Source organism: Lagenorhynchus albirostris, unplaced genomic scaffold (genome assembly GCF_949774975.1).
Source record: "Lagenorhynchus albirostris unplaced genomic scaffold, mLagAlb1.1 scaffold_78, whole genome shotgun sequence".
In the NCBI taxonomy this organism is placed as follows: Eukaryota; Metazoa; Chordata; class Mammalia; order Artiodactyla; family Delphinidae; genus Lagenorhynchus; species Lagenorhynchus albirostris.
In genome coordinates this window covers 138,309-154,902 of record NW_026783431.1, presented here as the reverse complement: position 1 = coordinate 154,902, position 16,594 = coordinate 138,309, and the positions used below count along the sequence as shown (strand labels likewise).

The window sequence follows — 16,594 nt, the reverse complement described above, 5'->3', positions numbered from 1 at the left end:
GATGCGGGGTCGCGGGGTCGTGGCATGGAGGGGGCCGGCGTAGCTGGGGCCCGTGGCCCTGCGTCTTCCGCCTGCTACGTGGGTCCTGCCCACGCTGCGGCGCCGCAGCCGCCGGGCGGTGGGCGCCCGAGGGGCCGGGAGGCGAGCAGGGACCGCCAGGCGGCTGTGGGCATCGTGTCCGCAGCCAGCGTCCCCGAGGCCACGCTCCGACCATGATCACTCGGTGAACCTGCGCCGCGACAGCGTGGCCGACTTCTGGCGCTGTGAGGAGCTGTGTGCGCTGCAGGACTCGCTGCCTCTGCCCGCCGTTCGCGCTTCCCTGCGGGAGGGCTGCTGGACTTCAACGCCGACCGCCTCCGTGGGGTTGACTGGACGCCGCTCTTGAGCACCCTCTGCCCGTGATCTGTATCCAGAGTTTCTTCCAGCCACGGCTTGGCGAGACAGGTTTGTAGTTCCCGCTTCCAGGGGCCCTCATGTGGGCGCTGAGAAGCGGGGTTTTAGATGGTGCAGGGTGGAGGGTGGGCACTAGAACCGGTGCCCAGTGCCCGGGTGTGCGCGCACTAGACGGGGCGTGCGGCTTAGGACCCCTGCCAGCTCGGTGACCCCGGCCGAGTGCTTTAAGGCTTCTAGGTCTCAGTGTTCTCATCTGTTGCATGGGCTTAACAGGACCCACTCTCTGTGGAGGTTACAAGGTCTCACTCTGTTAATGCTTGTAGACTCTACAATGTAGAACACTTAGCACAGTTTGGAGCGTCGTTAATGGTTGCACAGATGTTACCTGGTGTGTTGAATGACTTTGCCTGGTACAGACCAAAGCGATTAGGAAATTGATATATCCCAGCTTCATTTCCTTTCCATTCAAACAGGGCTCAGGAAAAAGAAATTTTTTTCAATAGTATCCTATAGTGGAAAGCGCACCAGTGTGAAGGCAGCTTAGGGTTTGAATTCCAGGGCTTATGCTCTCTGTGGCCTGGGCAGGTTTCTTTTGCGCTACAATCCCCACACTTGTAAAATGACATTAAAAACCACTCTTTCTGTGGGTTCTTAGAATTAATTAAGCAGGTTATGTGTGTAAAGTATCCTGGTACTTGAATGAGTTGTCAGAACCAAGGGCTGCTGGAGACGACGCTTCTGCCCTAGGTAAGCTCCCCTTCTACTGGGTGGCAAGTAAACACAAGCACAGTAGTCAGTGTTCTGGAAGAAGTGAGTTCTGGTGCTACAAAGCATAGAATCTCTTTTTTCTTTAATTTAATTTTTATTTTATATTGGAGTATAGTTGATTCACAATATTGTGTTAGTTTCAGGTGTACAGCAAAGTGATTCAGTTATACATATATCCATTCCTTTTCAGATTCTTTTCCCGTACAGTTTGTTACAGGATACGGAGTAGAGTTCCCTGTGCTATGCAGTAGGTCCTTGTTGATTATCTATTTTATATATAGTCGTGTGTATATGTTATTCCCAAACTCCTAATGTATCCCTCCCCGCCATCTTTCCCCTTTGCAGAGCACAGAATCTTGGAAGGGAAAGTTCAGGGTAGGCTCTTGGAGGAGGTGCCATCCTTTCTAAGGATATGTAGAAGCTCCTGGGGTGGCAGGAGGGAGCAGTGTGTGTCAAAGTTTGAGAAATATAAAAAAATATGGCAAAACTCAGGTACAGGACTGGAACTCAGGGTTTGGGAAAGCAATGAGAGTTGATACTGGAAACCTAGTGGGGCCCCACAGAAAGGGGCCTTGTTTGTCATGTCAGAAGTTTGGATGTTTATCCTGAAGGCTGTGGGAAACACCAAAGAACAGTGAAATGGAATTCTGGTTTAGAGGCTCACTGGGACCTCCATGTGGAAGGCAGTTGATTGGGTGCAGCGTGAATTGTAATCAAAGGGTCCCACTTAAGTTATAAAAGGTGGGACTGGATTTTGCAGATCTGAGAGAGAATGGGTGAGGCCTGGTGACCAGTTAGAAAAGGGAGGGCAGCAAGTGTGGGTGACAGTTTACAGCTGCATCTTTTTGTGAGACACAGAGCACAGTAGCGAGGGATTGGAGGTGGGGAGAGGATCTTACTTGATCTTCAGTGCTTTAGAGGGGCCTGGTAGAGGGGCCAGGTCTGGGCCCAAGATACAGATCTGGGCTTTCTGGAAGGACAGGTGTTTGAAGGCATGGGAGAGACTTAGGTTATCCACAAGAATATCCAAAGAGTCATAGGTCTGAGAGTTTTTTAAGTGGGTATATTTGAGGATGTTTATAAGCTGAGAGAAAGTAGCTAGCAGAGGAAGGGTGTGAAGATCTAGGAAAGGAAATGATTGTTCGTTTGTTTTCGAAAAGCTGAATACTTATCGTGTGCCTGGCCCTTTACTAGGATCTGGGGTTCACACCATCTGTTCTCTCTCCTGCAAAGACAGTTCAATTCATCAAATCAAGTCAGATTCATCAAAACAGTTCAATTCATCAATTCAATCAAGTCAGATTATTCTTTGCATCCCATTCAGGTGTAAGAACTGTTCTGTACCTCTGAAGGGACTTTACTTAAGCAGATTAATAAGTTAGAAATCAAAAGAAATTAGAGCTGGAAGGGACCTTAAAGGCCACTGTACTTAATTTTGCCACATATTTTACATTGAATGTAACAAAAATTTATTGTTGAGCCCATTCTTTTCAGAGTTCCTTCACTGAACTTCCTTTATGTCTTGCATCCAGTGGGGCTAGCTTGTAGATTTTGGCCTCCTCTTAAATTTGCTTCTTCATCCATATTACATTTTGCCCAGACTATGGCAGAAACTCCTGGGTGGTTTCGCAGCTCCTGGGCTCAGCTCCTCTAAGTTCATCTGCCTACTCGGGTTGAGTGATCTTGTAACATAAAAAGCTATGCTTAAAATAATGCTGCTAATGGCTTGCCCACACAGAGTTAGTGCATACTAGCCACGCAGCGTTTGCCCTGCCTAGAGGCGTGTAGTCTGAACTGTGCTGGGCCAAGCCTCATGGGGCTCTTTTTTTTTTTTTTTTTTTTTTGCGGTACGCGGGCCTCTCACTGTTGTGACCTCTCCAGTTGCGGAGCATAGGCTCCGCACGCACAGGCTCAGCGGCCATGGCTCACGGACCTAGCCGCTCCGTGGCATGTGGAATCTTCCCGGACTGGGGCACGAACCCGTGTCCCCTGCATCGGCAGGCGGACTCTCAACCACTGCGCCACCAGGGAAGCCCCGTCATGGCGTTCTTTGGCCCTGAGGAAGGGGAACTTTCTGGGATCACTCCCTTTGTCTAATTGGTCCTTCAGCAGCGGGGCGCCTTTTTCTAATCAGCGGAGGCACCCTTACTCAGCTAGTGGTAGTCCCAGGCCTCGTCACCTGTGGGATAAAAGCCATGCTCTCTCCCAGGCTTGCTTCTGCCAGCATCTCTATTTGCCTTTGTGTCTCTTCTCACACTTGGACCCCTGGCCTTTAGTCGTCCCCGCCTGAAGTATTTACAGTGCCCAGCAGGAGTCAGGCTTGAGTGTCTTTTCACAGATGTTCCCTCTGCAGTTAATGCACCTCCTACTCCAACTCTGCGTAGCCTCATCTTTCTAGATTCTACTTCAGGGTTCTCATGAAGCTGTCACTTAGATATAACTCTTTGCCTCCATAGGCACCTCTGTGCATAAAGGTTATGTTTATTTATCTCATGTGATTGAAATTTTGAGTTTATACATCTTCCTCCTTAATGAAGGCTTTAAGGGCAGGAGTCGTTTCTAATCCTTAGCACAGAGCAGATGCTTTTTTTCTTTTTATTTAGGTGCTTTTCAATAATGATAAAATGTATGGTTTAAACCACTCATTTTACAATATTTTTGCTTTAGGTTGTGACAGAAATGAAGTTTACAGAAGTCGTGTTCCTGCGATAAGAAATAAAGATGTGACCTTCCAGTTGTGTAAAGCTCATGAAGGCTGTGTAAGTGCGTCGGGTGCGCTAAGGAACCTGGAGCTAAGTGGGCTAGTTCTGAGAGAGAGAGACTTAACTATGTTGACAAAATTAAGCCTTCATTGTGTCCTGCCAACCTTTGATAGTTGCTTTTGGGGCAAACTAAAGCAATGAAATTTTAAACTGTTCCTCCCCATTAAAGGGATTGAATATTTGGCCACTTTGGTGAACCTGTGTCTTGCGAATTGTCCAGTTGGAGACGGAGGTTTCGAAAGTGAGTTTCAGTCTTGTTTAAGTCTCTTCCCATCGGACTGGTCTCGTGATTTCCTACACACCATGTCTGTCTACCTTTTCTTGGTGTTGTGCATGCGTGGATTGTCTCCTGTACCTGCTCAAACCTTGGTCCATTCTCATCTGTACCATGGAAGTTTGTCATGCTGGATACTGTCAGAATTAATCTTACTTAAGTTTGTGTTAAGCCACAAACCACACGTTTTGTATATTTCCTGTTTTTTGTGTTTCTTTATATTTTTATGGTTTCTCTTCAAGAAATATTATGGGACGGGAAATAGCAAGATGTAAAGAGCAAAAAAGTCATCATTCTCTTTAAATTGTTAGAACATCTATCTGCAATCATAATTATAATGCACTGTGGTATGTGTTCAAATAGGAAATATATGTAACGTCCCGTAGGAGCAGCAAACTCAGTGGTGTTGGTGAGGGTGTATGATGGACCTAATCACAAAGCAGGTGATTCTTGATTGGGGTCCTGAAACATTAGTGTACGTTCCCTGTGTCCATTAGTGGTCTGAAGGGGTAAGGAAGCCTGCCTTTCAATTTGAGGAAACAGAGGGTTTGAGGTCCTCCCTCTTCTATTGCTCTAGTATACTGCATAGCAGCTAATAAAATACTGGGTTTATAGTTGACATTTAAATCGCTGATTGATCATCAAGGTTGGCATGTATCATTGGAACTGAAAATCGGAAGAGTCTTATGCTCTTTAGGTTTTTCTTTTTTTTCCTTTGTCTCAAAAGTATGTAGTACTTTACTGAGTGGTTGGTAAGAAAGTTTGCAGTATCCAGTGTATTCAGTTTTAGTACTAAATAGAATTAAACTGTTGCTGTAAACTGGAATAACTTTGTTACTGACAAGCTTTAGAATGCATCAGTTCATCAATTACCTGTTTGGGAAGATTGTAGTTAATGATTTTAAGAATGTGGCTGTAAACCTCCAATTGACTCAAGAAAAGCAAATAAGTCAAGATTGACAAACGTATAGGCTCTTCATCTTACTGTGTGTGGGGGTTTTTTTTTTCCTTTTAGTTATTTGGCAAGGTGTAAATAACTCTATCACTCTTAAGACAGTAAACTTCACGGGGTATAATCTGACATGGCAGGGAGCAGATTACTCCTGGCCAGGATCTTAAAGGTGATTTTATGTTTAAACTTTCATGAAAACATATGTGATTGAAGCACATTAATACATTGACACAGATGGCAGTTAATTTTCGTCTTTTGATACCTGTGAGTGCATCTTTCGTTTTGTTGAAAGAATAAGACCAGTTTTCAGTTTGGGATTCTACCATTTAGTAAAGATAGTCCACTTAATTTTAGAAATAGGAGATTTAATATATAGTACATAATAATACTTCTATGTATTTTTAGTTACTGAAAACATTGATTGTGATGCTGTGAAGAAACTATTATAGTTTATAATAGTCTTTAAGATTTAATTTAGTCTTCAAGACTAAATTATAGTCTTCAAGATTTAAATGAATCAAGTGTCTATTAGCTGCTGTAGTTTATAAACTAATAAACATCACTACATCGGCAACTTGTAAATACAGTTTTTAAACTAATGCCTTAACAACTTTACAGTGGTTATAATTACTGTATTGAGGCCTAAGTTATTTAATAATTTGACATGAAGTCTTTTTAATAGTTTGGTGGTGCAGATCAGGGATAGGTAAACTATGGCTGGTGGGCCAGATCCGGCCCGTCGCCTGATTTTGTAAAGTTTTTTGGAACATAGTGGAACCCATTGTTTACATGGTAGCTATGGCTACTTTCAGCCTACGCCAGTGGGGTTGAGTAGTTGCAACAGAAACTGTATAGCCCACAAAGCTGGAAATGTTTAAATTTAGATTTTAGAAATTGAAAAATTCTTTGAGCCTATACAGGGCAAGTCCATTGACCCCTCGGGTAGAGAACAGTCAAGAACTTGGGTGCCGAAGCCAAATGGTCTAGGTTCAAATTCCCTTTCTCCCTTTTCATAGCTAGTGACCATGGACAAATCACTTAACGTCTGTGCCTCGTTGTGAGGTTTAAATGAACTCATTTGTATAAATAGTGCTTGGCACATACTAAGCACTGTGTAAGTGATTGCTGTTATTTCTGCTTGGAGCTTTTATAAGCCATTGTTAATAGGAAAATGACACTAATGATTTTGCTTTTAGAGTGTCAAAGGCACTTTGAGTCTTTTATGTTTTCAAGAATGTAACAAGACTTTTTTGATTTAAAGTCAGTGTTCCCTGTTACCAAAATTGATTTTATGAATATAAAGAATTGAATGTCTTTAAGACAAGACTTGTGGTTAAATGTCAAACCATTATCTTCCCAAGGCACATCAAACTGGCTGTGCATAGTCCAGGCCTCTGAAGTTTGCGTCCACACCCTAGGTAGCATGTAAGATCCATTTTGTAAATATAGTTTTAAAAATAATGCCTGGGACTTCCCTGGCGGTCCAGCAGTTAACACTCTGCGCTCCCAATGCAGGGGGCCTGTGTTCGATCCCTGCTCAAGGAACTAGATCCCACATGCAATAATTAAAAGATCCGGCAGGCCGCAACTAAAGACCCGGCACAGCCAAACAAAGAAACAAATAAATAAATAAATACTTTTTAAAAATAAATAAAATTCAATAATGCCTTAGGAGTTAGGAAAAGAAAATACTAGAACCTATTTAGCTTTGTATCATTTAAAAAATATCTGTGTAGTTTATAATGTACCTAAATTATATGTATAGAACTTTGTGTATATAATTTGTTAAAAAATAAGATGCATATTAAAAAGTTTTCTTATGGGTTGCCCAGTCAGGTGTTTGGAGACCATTGGAGGACAGAATGATGAAATTTAGAGCCTCAGCAATGAGAGAATTTAGAATCAATTCCCTGACTTAGAAGATAAGGAAAATAATTCTTAGACTGTAATTGAGTTATCCAACTTTACATAACTGTTCAAAAACAGGTCATCCAGTGGCTGGAATCTAATCACTGACCGACTAGAATGTGGGTCACTGGACTCGTAAAGCAGAACTGACTGTTTAATTTCTCAGCTTGATTCTCCTGGCATATATGCGTGATGTGTGTGTGTGTAAATCTCTGACATAATAAGCCATGCTCAGTAGGCACATCCTGTTTCCTTATTGAAGCATCTTAATTTCATCCCATTAGATCTTTGAAGTATCAGACTACCAGAAGGCATGAAGAAACCTGAGCTGAGAGTCTTCGTTCCAGGAGACCTGATCTTGACTGTATGCCTGGTTTGAGGCACATCGCTCTGAACTGCAACAAGCTCATTGGTGACCTGGGTGCTCGTGCTTTTGCAGAATCTCTTAGTGAGGATTTATGGCTTGGAGGTAAATTCTTAAATTGAAAATACTGAATTTTTAATATAATATATGCTTAGCTTTTGGCATGATACTGTTGTGATAGGACTTTTTTTAAGGCCTCATTTTTCTGATAGCTTTTATGTTGCTTTTAAACTTTCTCTAAGAGTTACATATATTCTTTACAGAAAATACAGAGTAACAAGAGAAAAATTACCTATAAATTTAACACCCAGACATAATCACTGTTCATTTTGGTGTATATATTCTCAGTCTTTTTATTGTTTTCTATAAATATATTTGTACACTTAGGGATTACAAAAATAGAATTGTAGTATACTTGCTATTTCATATTCCTGCTTTTTTCATTTAATGAGGTATCATGTAGTGTTCCATCATATTGATGTCCTATAATCAGTTCTTTGCAATTAGATTGAGACAGTTTGCTTTTCCATGTCAGAAACAATGTGAATACGTTGTATATACATCTCTGTGTCCATCGGGCTTACTTCTGTAGAATAAGGTACTACAAGTGGAATGACTAAGTGTGACATATTTTTAAGACTTTTCATACACATTGCCAAATTACCACCCAGAAAGGCTATGCCAATTTGTAGTCCACCCCAAGAGTGGATGTGAATGAAGCCTGCCTCTCACAAACACTGGCTGGTAGCACTTTTAAAAAACTGTAAGACTACAAAAATGAGTACCTCTCCCTTTTTTATGCAAGTGGGATTACTCCAAATTTTATAACTTTTTTCAGTTAATTCAGTATGACCATCTTAGCAAGTCAGTAAATTTGCATCTTTTTTTTTTTTTTGTGGTACGCGGGCCTCTCACTGTTGTGGCCTCTCCCGTTGCGGAGCACAGGCTCCGGACGCGCAGGCTCAGCGGCCATGGCTCACGGGCCCAGCCGCTCCGCGGCATGTGGGATCTTCCTGGACCAGGGCATGAACCCGTGTCCCCTGCATCAGCAGACGGACTCTCAACCAGTGCGCCACCAGGGAAGCCTTACTGCATCATTTTTTTTGTGACCCTTCAGTGTTCCATTATATGAATATGCCACAGTGCACATAGCTTATCCGATCTTGTATAAAAGGTATGTCCAGTTTTTCAGTTACAAAAAGTACTCTGATATATATCCTTACCTATATCTCTGACTATTTCTTTTGGATCAAAAGGGTATAGACATTTTAAAGACTTCTCTTACAGAATCTTGGCTTAATCTGATAGGAGAATAACCACATTTTGTTTTATTTTGTATTCATTTGATTTACTGGTGAGTTTTACTGGCTGTTTGTATTCATTTGGCTAGTTGGTTAATTACACCGGGCGTCCCTTCTTCTGTAGTGACAGTGTGTAAGGGTTGTATCATATGCTGTTAGATCCATATGTCTGACTCGCTATTTCTGTATGTCATGGGGCGTTGAAAGACTCTAGTTATTTTAATGTGATGGTCCACTCAACACTTAAATGACTCATGATAGTTTCCTTTCATGTAATATTTTTAAATACCTGTGCTTTTGCGATGATCCCTTTTGATTAAATGAGTAGGTTGTTCAGCCCCAGAACTACTAGAATTCATGATCATTTGTTCTGGTTTTTGTCTGACCTTTTACCGCGAGAGTTCTTGACCATCATACTTTCATGATAGGTTTTTAGTGTGTATTCTCTATACACACGTTGTTTGAATTTGTTAATTGTTTGTATCCTAGAAAACAGTACTTTTCTAATGTTGTACTTCCCTTATGGTTTGAGCAGATAATTCACTGATTAAAGTGATTTATACTTGTAAATTGTTCTTATCTCTACTCTGAATAGAGGTGAACCTAGATACTAAGCCTGCTTCCACCAAGAGCATTATTTGCTTCTTGTGCAACCTCTGAATTCTTGCAAGGAGCACTTTATTCACTTGTCAGTTTCACAAGGCATGTTTTTAATACCTTCTGTGTGCCAGATGCGGGTTTAGGCACTAGGGATAAAGCAGTGAACCAGACACACAGAAGTCTTGCCCTCGTGGAGCTTACGTTCTAGTGAAGGAGTTCAGATAGAAATGAGTAAAGAGATAAGTCATATAATTTTAGAGAGTAGGAAGTGCAAAAATATCTAAATGTAAGAAGAGTGAGGGGGGCAGGTAGGACTCCATTGGACAGGTTAGTTAGGGGCCAGCTTCACTGGAGAAGTGGCATTTGAACGGAGACCTGAATGAAGAGAGGAGCAAGCCATGGAAGATCTGGGGCAAGCACATTCCAGGACAAGGGGGCAATGAGTATGCAGGCATGTAGGTGGGTGGAGAATTTAAGGAAAAGCAAGAAGGCCAATCTGGGCAGAGTACTGAGTGAAGAAGAATGTGGTGTGACATGAGGTCAAGGAGCTAGCCAGGGGTCTGCTCTTGTAAAGTCTTGAAGGCCAGAGTAAAGATGTGGATTATTCTAAATGAGTAGAGGGTTTCGAACTGGAAAAAGGCATGATCCAAATAGTATCTGAATAAGGTGACCTGGTATAGAGAATGGACTTGGGAGGATAAAGAAGAGAAACAGGGAGACCAGTTAGGAGACTATCACAGGGGTCCAAATAAGAGATGTTTATGGCCTAGGTTAGGTTGGAAGTTTGCAGCAAGTGAAAAGTGGTTGAATTCAGGTTGTGTTTTCAGGGTGTAGCTAACAAGACCTGCAGATAGATTAGTTGTGAGGTATGAAGGGAATAGTAACAAGGAGACAAGTCGTTGATGATTATGTGTGCAACTGGGTGGTATCACTTAGAAAAAGGGGGCTGATGGGAGGAGCAGCTTTTGAGGGAATATCAGGACTTTGATTTGTTATCTTAGATGCCCTTTAGGTATCTAAGTGTCTGGACAGTGCTCAGACTGTACTTTCTATGCAAAGGTATCCAAAGCCACTTTAGATGCAAAATGTTTAAAGTTGACCTTTGTTGCTGCCAAAATAGTAGCCATTGTGGGCAGTCTGCAAGATGGCATCTTAGGTTTCTGAGGAAGAAATTAGAATACACAAAGGGGTATTAAGGGTATAATTACATAATGTAGATTTCATATTTAAATTTATGGGAAAAGCAATAATTAGTTGGCTTTTGGTTTTAAATGGAAATAGCCACTCATTGGGAAATAATTACTCTAACTTCAATTCATTTTACTTTAGATCATTCTGTGATGAAAGCAATTATCAAAAAAGTTCTCCAGATGGAAGGAGTGCCAAGTCAGACATACATAACATGTTTCAGTTCGCTCAGAAGAATTTCTCTTTAATGGCTTGTTTTTCTTTCTTTCTTAAAAGAAAATTATCAAGGTACTTTCTGCCATCTTAAAACTAAGCTTTTAGTCAAATCAAATGGCTTTTCTGTTTTTGAAAATGTTGTGTGATGCTTTAATTTAGGTTCCCAGAAATGCAGATTGAAAACCTTTTAACTTTTTATTTTCTGGAACATATTATCGTTAGTCACAAATAGTCTTTTTTTTTTTTGGTGATAAGAATGAATAGCAGGAGCAGCATTTATGAAACCAAATCTAATATGAAACTGACTCTTTCTTGTGAGTAAATTTGAACTTGAAACAGCAAAACAATAAGGTTTGATATAAAGCAAAATAAATATTTTATGTTTATGATCTGCCAATTTCCCAGAAAGAGTTTTGTGGTGACTTTAGTTATATACCGGATACATTAAAATCACCAATGGACAACTCATCTTTTATTCAGGTTCCCTCTGAAAGTTTTAAAAATTTGTTGACTTAATATCACTGAACGGTTCACTTTAAAATGGTTAAAATGATAAATTTTCTGTTTTGTGTAGTTTACCACAATTTTTTTAAAATGTGTTGTTTGAAGATTTTTGGGTTTTATAAAGGTATTGTATTAGCATAAAAATGAAAAATTTAAAAGACCACCTCTAATTGCATTATCCTATCTAGCAATATTTACATTTTTATTTTCTCTTCCTGCTGTCTATAAACATAATTCCACATAACTTCAATATAATTTGCCATTCTTATCTTTTCATACTAAACTTAAATTCTGTGATTCATAGTTATACTTTTTAACATTGTATTCACAAGGTTTCATTGAGTTGGTCAATTTTTTAAATTGGTGAACAATTGGAAATAACCTAAAATAAACTATTGTAAACATCTTCATAAATACAGCTTTTTTTTCCTACTTAAAGATGTATGTTTTTGATTCTCTGTTAATCAACTTGCTTGGACAATAGTGTATGAAATAAGTTGTTAAGAGTGTTTATGAAGTCAAAAAAAAGCTTATGATTGTCTGCCAGTTGTTATTTCAAGAGAGTGATATTTTAATAATCAAATAGTACATACAAAGAAGTTAAGATTTGTGGTATCACACTAATTAGATATTATTATTAAAAATTTATATCATGTGTACAGTATTCTTAAAATAGCTAAGTTGACTTTTGCTATGATATTAGAAATGGAAATATATATATTAATAAAGCATGTATATTAGGAATTCTGTAAAATTAGTACCTGGTGGTATATAATAGGGCATCATGGAATGAGAAGAAAACAGTTAAACGTTTTTTTTTTATTTAGCATGATGAAGCAAAGTGGAAATATAACTGCAATGTACAAACTCATTGAGCTATTTTAAGAGTAATTTTATTTCTTGGGCTTTTTTTTTTCTATTTGCCTCAGTTATTTGGAGACATAGAGGTAAGCCAATCAGTATCTGGGTATATACCTAGATCCTGGTGAGTGTAGGGTGAAATAATGGTGTGAATTCTGTCACATTTATATTGTCATGATGTATGCCTAAAAACAGATGGGAACTTTTATTAGAAATTTTTTTTATCTCCTAACAAGAAAAGTGTAATTTAAAAAACTTTTAATACAAATGTATTTGCATTCGTTTCTGAAAGTAAAGGAAGGGTATACACATACAAACCACATGCATACAAACATTTTTTTTGACCGTAATTAAGTTAAAAAACACAATAAAATAGCACAAAATGAACTGAGCTCCTATATAGTTTTAAGAGGCATGTAAATCACACAGGATCGTGTGGTGATTATCAATAAGCTACACTCTATGAAATATTTGTCCTATATTACCACATACACTCCATTTTACCCTGCATCCTAATGTTGCTAAACTATAGTAGAAAGCAACAGCATAGCACAGGGAGATCAGCTCAGTGCTTTGCGATGGCCTAGAGGGGTGGGATAGGGAGGGTGGGAGGGAGGCTCGAGAGGGAGGGGATATGGGGACATGTGTATGCATATGGCTGATTTGCTTTGTTGTGTAACAGAAACTAACACAGAATTGTGAAGCAATTATACTCCAATAAAGATCTATTAAAATAAATAAATAAAATAACACAAAATATAGTAGCTTTGAAGGATAAATATAACCATTTTAACCTATGATGTTTGTTTTCAGTAAATTCAAATTAAATATTTAAATGTGAATTTTAATATGTGGCTTGTTCTAAATAAAATATTAACACGTAGGTCTAGTTTTTGCAACCAAATATTTCATATAAAGATACTTGCCTCTTTACTACTGAAATATAGGATAAGTCTCCACATTTCACTCTTTTATCCAGTGGGTTTCATTTGTTTTTTTGTGTGATTTCTGTATGAAATCAAAGGAGCAGTGAAGGTTGACAGGCTTATAGGAGAGTAACATTGACTCACCTACCACCCAGCAACTTGCAGCCTTATAACTTTTATTGTTTTTACATAGAAAAATTCATCTTAAATTGAAATTTTGGTCTAATTCTGAAGATTCTGTTTGGCAGAAGTCATGGGTGTATCTGTGTTTCTGTGTCCTTGAGATTCAGAAATGCCAAAGGTGTTCTAAGATTCAGTAAACTTGAGTGTTTCTGCATAATACATAAAATGTATCATACTTCGGGATTATTTTAAAAATTTATTTTTGCATTTCTGCACATCTCAATACTTTTGTTTTAGTTAAAATAACTTGTTACTGTAGAGAACTTATATTTTTTAAAAATGCTGGCTTATGTAAAACCTTTGTACAAAACGATCCTCTTTTTAATGGCCTTGGCATCATTGTCAAGTGCCTGTTTGATTCCTTTCAAAGTGTACACATGTGACAGTTGCTCTGTAGACCTTTGGTGCATCTTGATTCCTTCTTTTCATGCTTTGTCAAACATAGGCTTGGCCGCAAAGCAACCTGTAAGTAATGGAAGGAAACACTCTGCTGGTAAAGAATGTTATGGTCCTGAACCTCTACCACCTGGTGTGTCTGGTTTCCAGCCGTGGCGTACTGCAGAACGTGCAAAAAGCAACAGGTAACGTGTTTGCATTCCCTGTCTTTTTCAATCATTCAGAGTCCTTTATTTTGGAACTTCTGTTATGTGAGCGGTCTCTGGTGCTTTCTATAGAGGAAAAAAGATAACTCACACATGGCTTCTGCCCAATGAGCCCTCTAAGGAAGAAAAACAAAAGGTAATTGGGAGTTTCAAGTTGTTTCTCAAGTGTCACAACAGAGCTAACCCCGTGGGAGTCTTGAGGAAACTAAAATTATCACCAATTGTGCATGTGAGGAAAGTTTCATTAAAGGCAGGTGTAGTTGCGTGAAGCCCTACAGCACAGAAGTAGGAATTTGGATATGTACGAATGGGCAAAAAGACATTTTAGACAGGGGAAATAGTTTAATACAGAATGGATGAAAATTATGCATTAGACCTATTCTAAAACAACTGGCTTATTAACTCAGTAAATCGATTTAGTCAGTCAAACTAGCTTTACCTGATTTCTTATCCAGGGGATAGCTGTTCATAGTAATTTTTGTCACAGAACAGTAAATAAAATGGTTGAACTATAGCTTTAGGCTTGCTAAGTGAAATAGATTGCTCTAGATGATTTTCAAGTGACTGACTTGGTAGTACTCACGAAATTGGGGATTAACAATTGCTTAAGAAAACAAAGAGAATTGATTTTAAATAGTACTTGAAGTAGTTACTGTGTAAAATATCTGTTCAGTTGCTCATGTTAAATGGATGTTTATAATCCCCATTGGACAACCGACTACTGTTTTGCAAATGGTAATGTGAATTGCTGTTGCATAAACTATAGTGTTGAATCCCCAGTCTTTGCACTTGAGTTTAGCAACTTTGTGGTTTCCTATCTTCTTCCTGAGACACTTAATCTCACATCCATCCTCCTCACACAGGGTGGTAAATTAGAGAATGATTAATATCACCATTTAAAGAAGTGAGACTGAAATCTCAAGCATCCTGAACATAGGAACTGAAGGGGCCTCTCAGCAGTTCAGAGAGTTATTACCGAGCCAGTCACCTGAATTCTGTTCGGTTTTCTCCATAGCAGAGCCCTCCAGGTCCTTGTTTTGAGCTTATTTATTTTTATACACAATTCTGTGTGGATACTGTACATAATAACTAAATAGTTGTATTAACTGGGTTTAGCTGGTGATGTATTTACATGAAGATCTAACTTCGTTTTGTTGATATCTTTTTAGGGGCTTTCCATTCATCAAAGCTCGTGATGTATGTAATCAGTTGCTGGTGTTTAGCTATCATATTTATGATATATAGGACTTGAATTGGGAAAGGTGGATGGTCATTCTCCTTGCTTTTTAAACTGACAGAGCCTTACAAGAAGCATTTCCCTCTCTGAAATAAATCCATGTAAAACATGTTTGGTCGCTCTCCCAATGCAACTGTGTAGTTGTGTGGATTTGGCACACAACTGGCAGCCTTGTGGTTATGCCTGTAAACAAGGAAGCCTGTTTTCCAGTCCGCAAATCAGCTGTTACCCAGTGAAACGAACTTGAGTGCCATTTCTGACCCCCTCACATGGAGCTCTCATACTGAAGAATGTTCACATGTTTTCAAGAAACGTTGTTTGCGGGCTATATGTACAAATTCCTGATCTGAAAGCCAATATAAAGCAACATCTCCCAAACCTCTGCTCTCTCACCAAGGCCACACACATTCCCTCGCTTATGGCCTCATGGCAAGCTAATACTGTCAGTATCAGATTCTCCTTCCCAGTGGTTCGGGGAGACTGCATAGTTGCTCTGTGAAAGGCACCACTGCTGAGGTTGAGAGAAGAGCACCGTGGGTGTCAGTCCTGCCCTTGCATGCCCAGAGAGAGAGGTGTGCACCTCGTTCTCCTGTTACGGTTTTCCTGTGCTGCAGGGTTTGCTGCTTGTTGTCAAAATGATGTCCTAGTGACTTGTCTTCTGCGTGGTTATATAATCCCAGCACGCTTCTTTATGATCTGTAGACTTTTATGGGGTTGTGGCCAGGTCAGGTTTTAAATGTTTGGAACTGTCCTATTGAACAACATTGCAGTGGCAGTGAATCTTGATGGGAGAATTGTATTACTGTTACCCTAGTTTTGGCTTAAGTGTGGTGAGAAGATGAAATTTTTGATGGGTTAGTTTTAGTTGTGTATGTGTATGTGATTTCTTTTTTAAAATTCTAATGTCTGTTATTCCCAGCTTAGATATGTTGACTTTCTGATTATTCATCAGTCCCTTTACTGATGTATTTTCCTCTGAAAAACTACATTTTCTTCCAGACTGTTTGTGTCTGATGGTGAAGAATAAATTTTTCATTTGCAGTATAAAGTTGATCTGAGAAAAAATGTTTACCTTGGCTCTTCACTTGGCTTCTGTGAAAGAAACTTAATAAAATAATATGGGCAATTCCCATTACTAATCCTAACCATGTACAACAGAGGTCTGTACAGTAACATAGCAAAAATAAGTTCCTGTAATTTTACTTAGTCATTGCCTGTTTTAGACTAAGGAGCAGTGAGAGACATTTATAAATAATGATACCTCAGATCACTTTTGTTAAATGTTCTCTAATATTTGGATATTTGGATTTGGCTTGTGTTATCTTTTTTTACAATCTTGTCTTCTTTCTTTGCACTTTAGTGTAACAACTCTGTGATTTCCTGTCTTCTTCTTCAGACACTCAGGTCCATCAGAATTTCCTGTGACTGTGACAGTAGAGAGTCCTTCCTCCTCAGAAATCGAAGAGGTCGATGATTCCTCAGAAAGTGTTCAGGAAGAGCCAGAGAAAATCCGTTTGAAACAAGAAGCACTGCTGGTACAAAGTTATCACTTTAA

The 16,594-nt window shown here is 39.4% G+C and overlaps 1 pseudogene; it reads left to right on the top strand.

The window, feature by feature from the left end:
- Positions 1–24: 24 nt before the first annotated feature.
- The window catches only part of LOC132514335 (centrosomal protein of 78 kDa-like), a 29,865-nt pseudogene continuing 13,295 nt past the window's right edge, over positions 25–16,594 (top strand).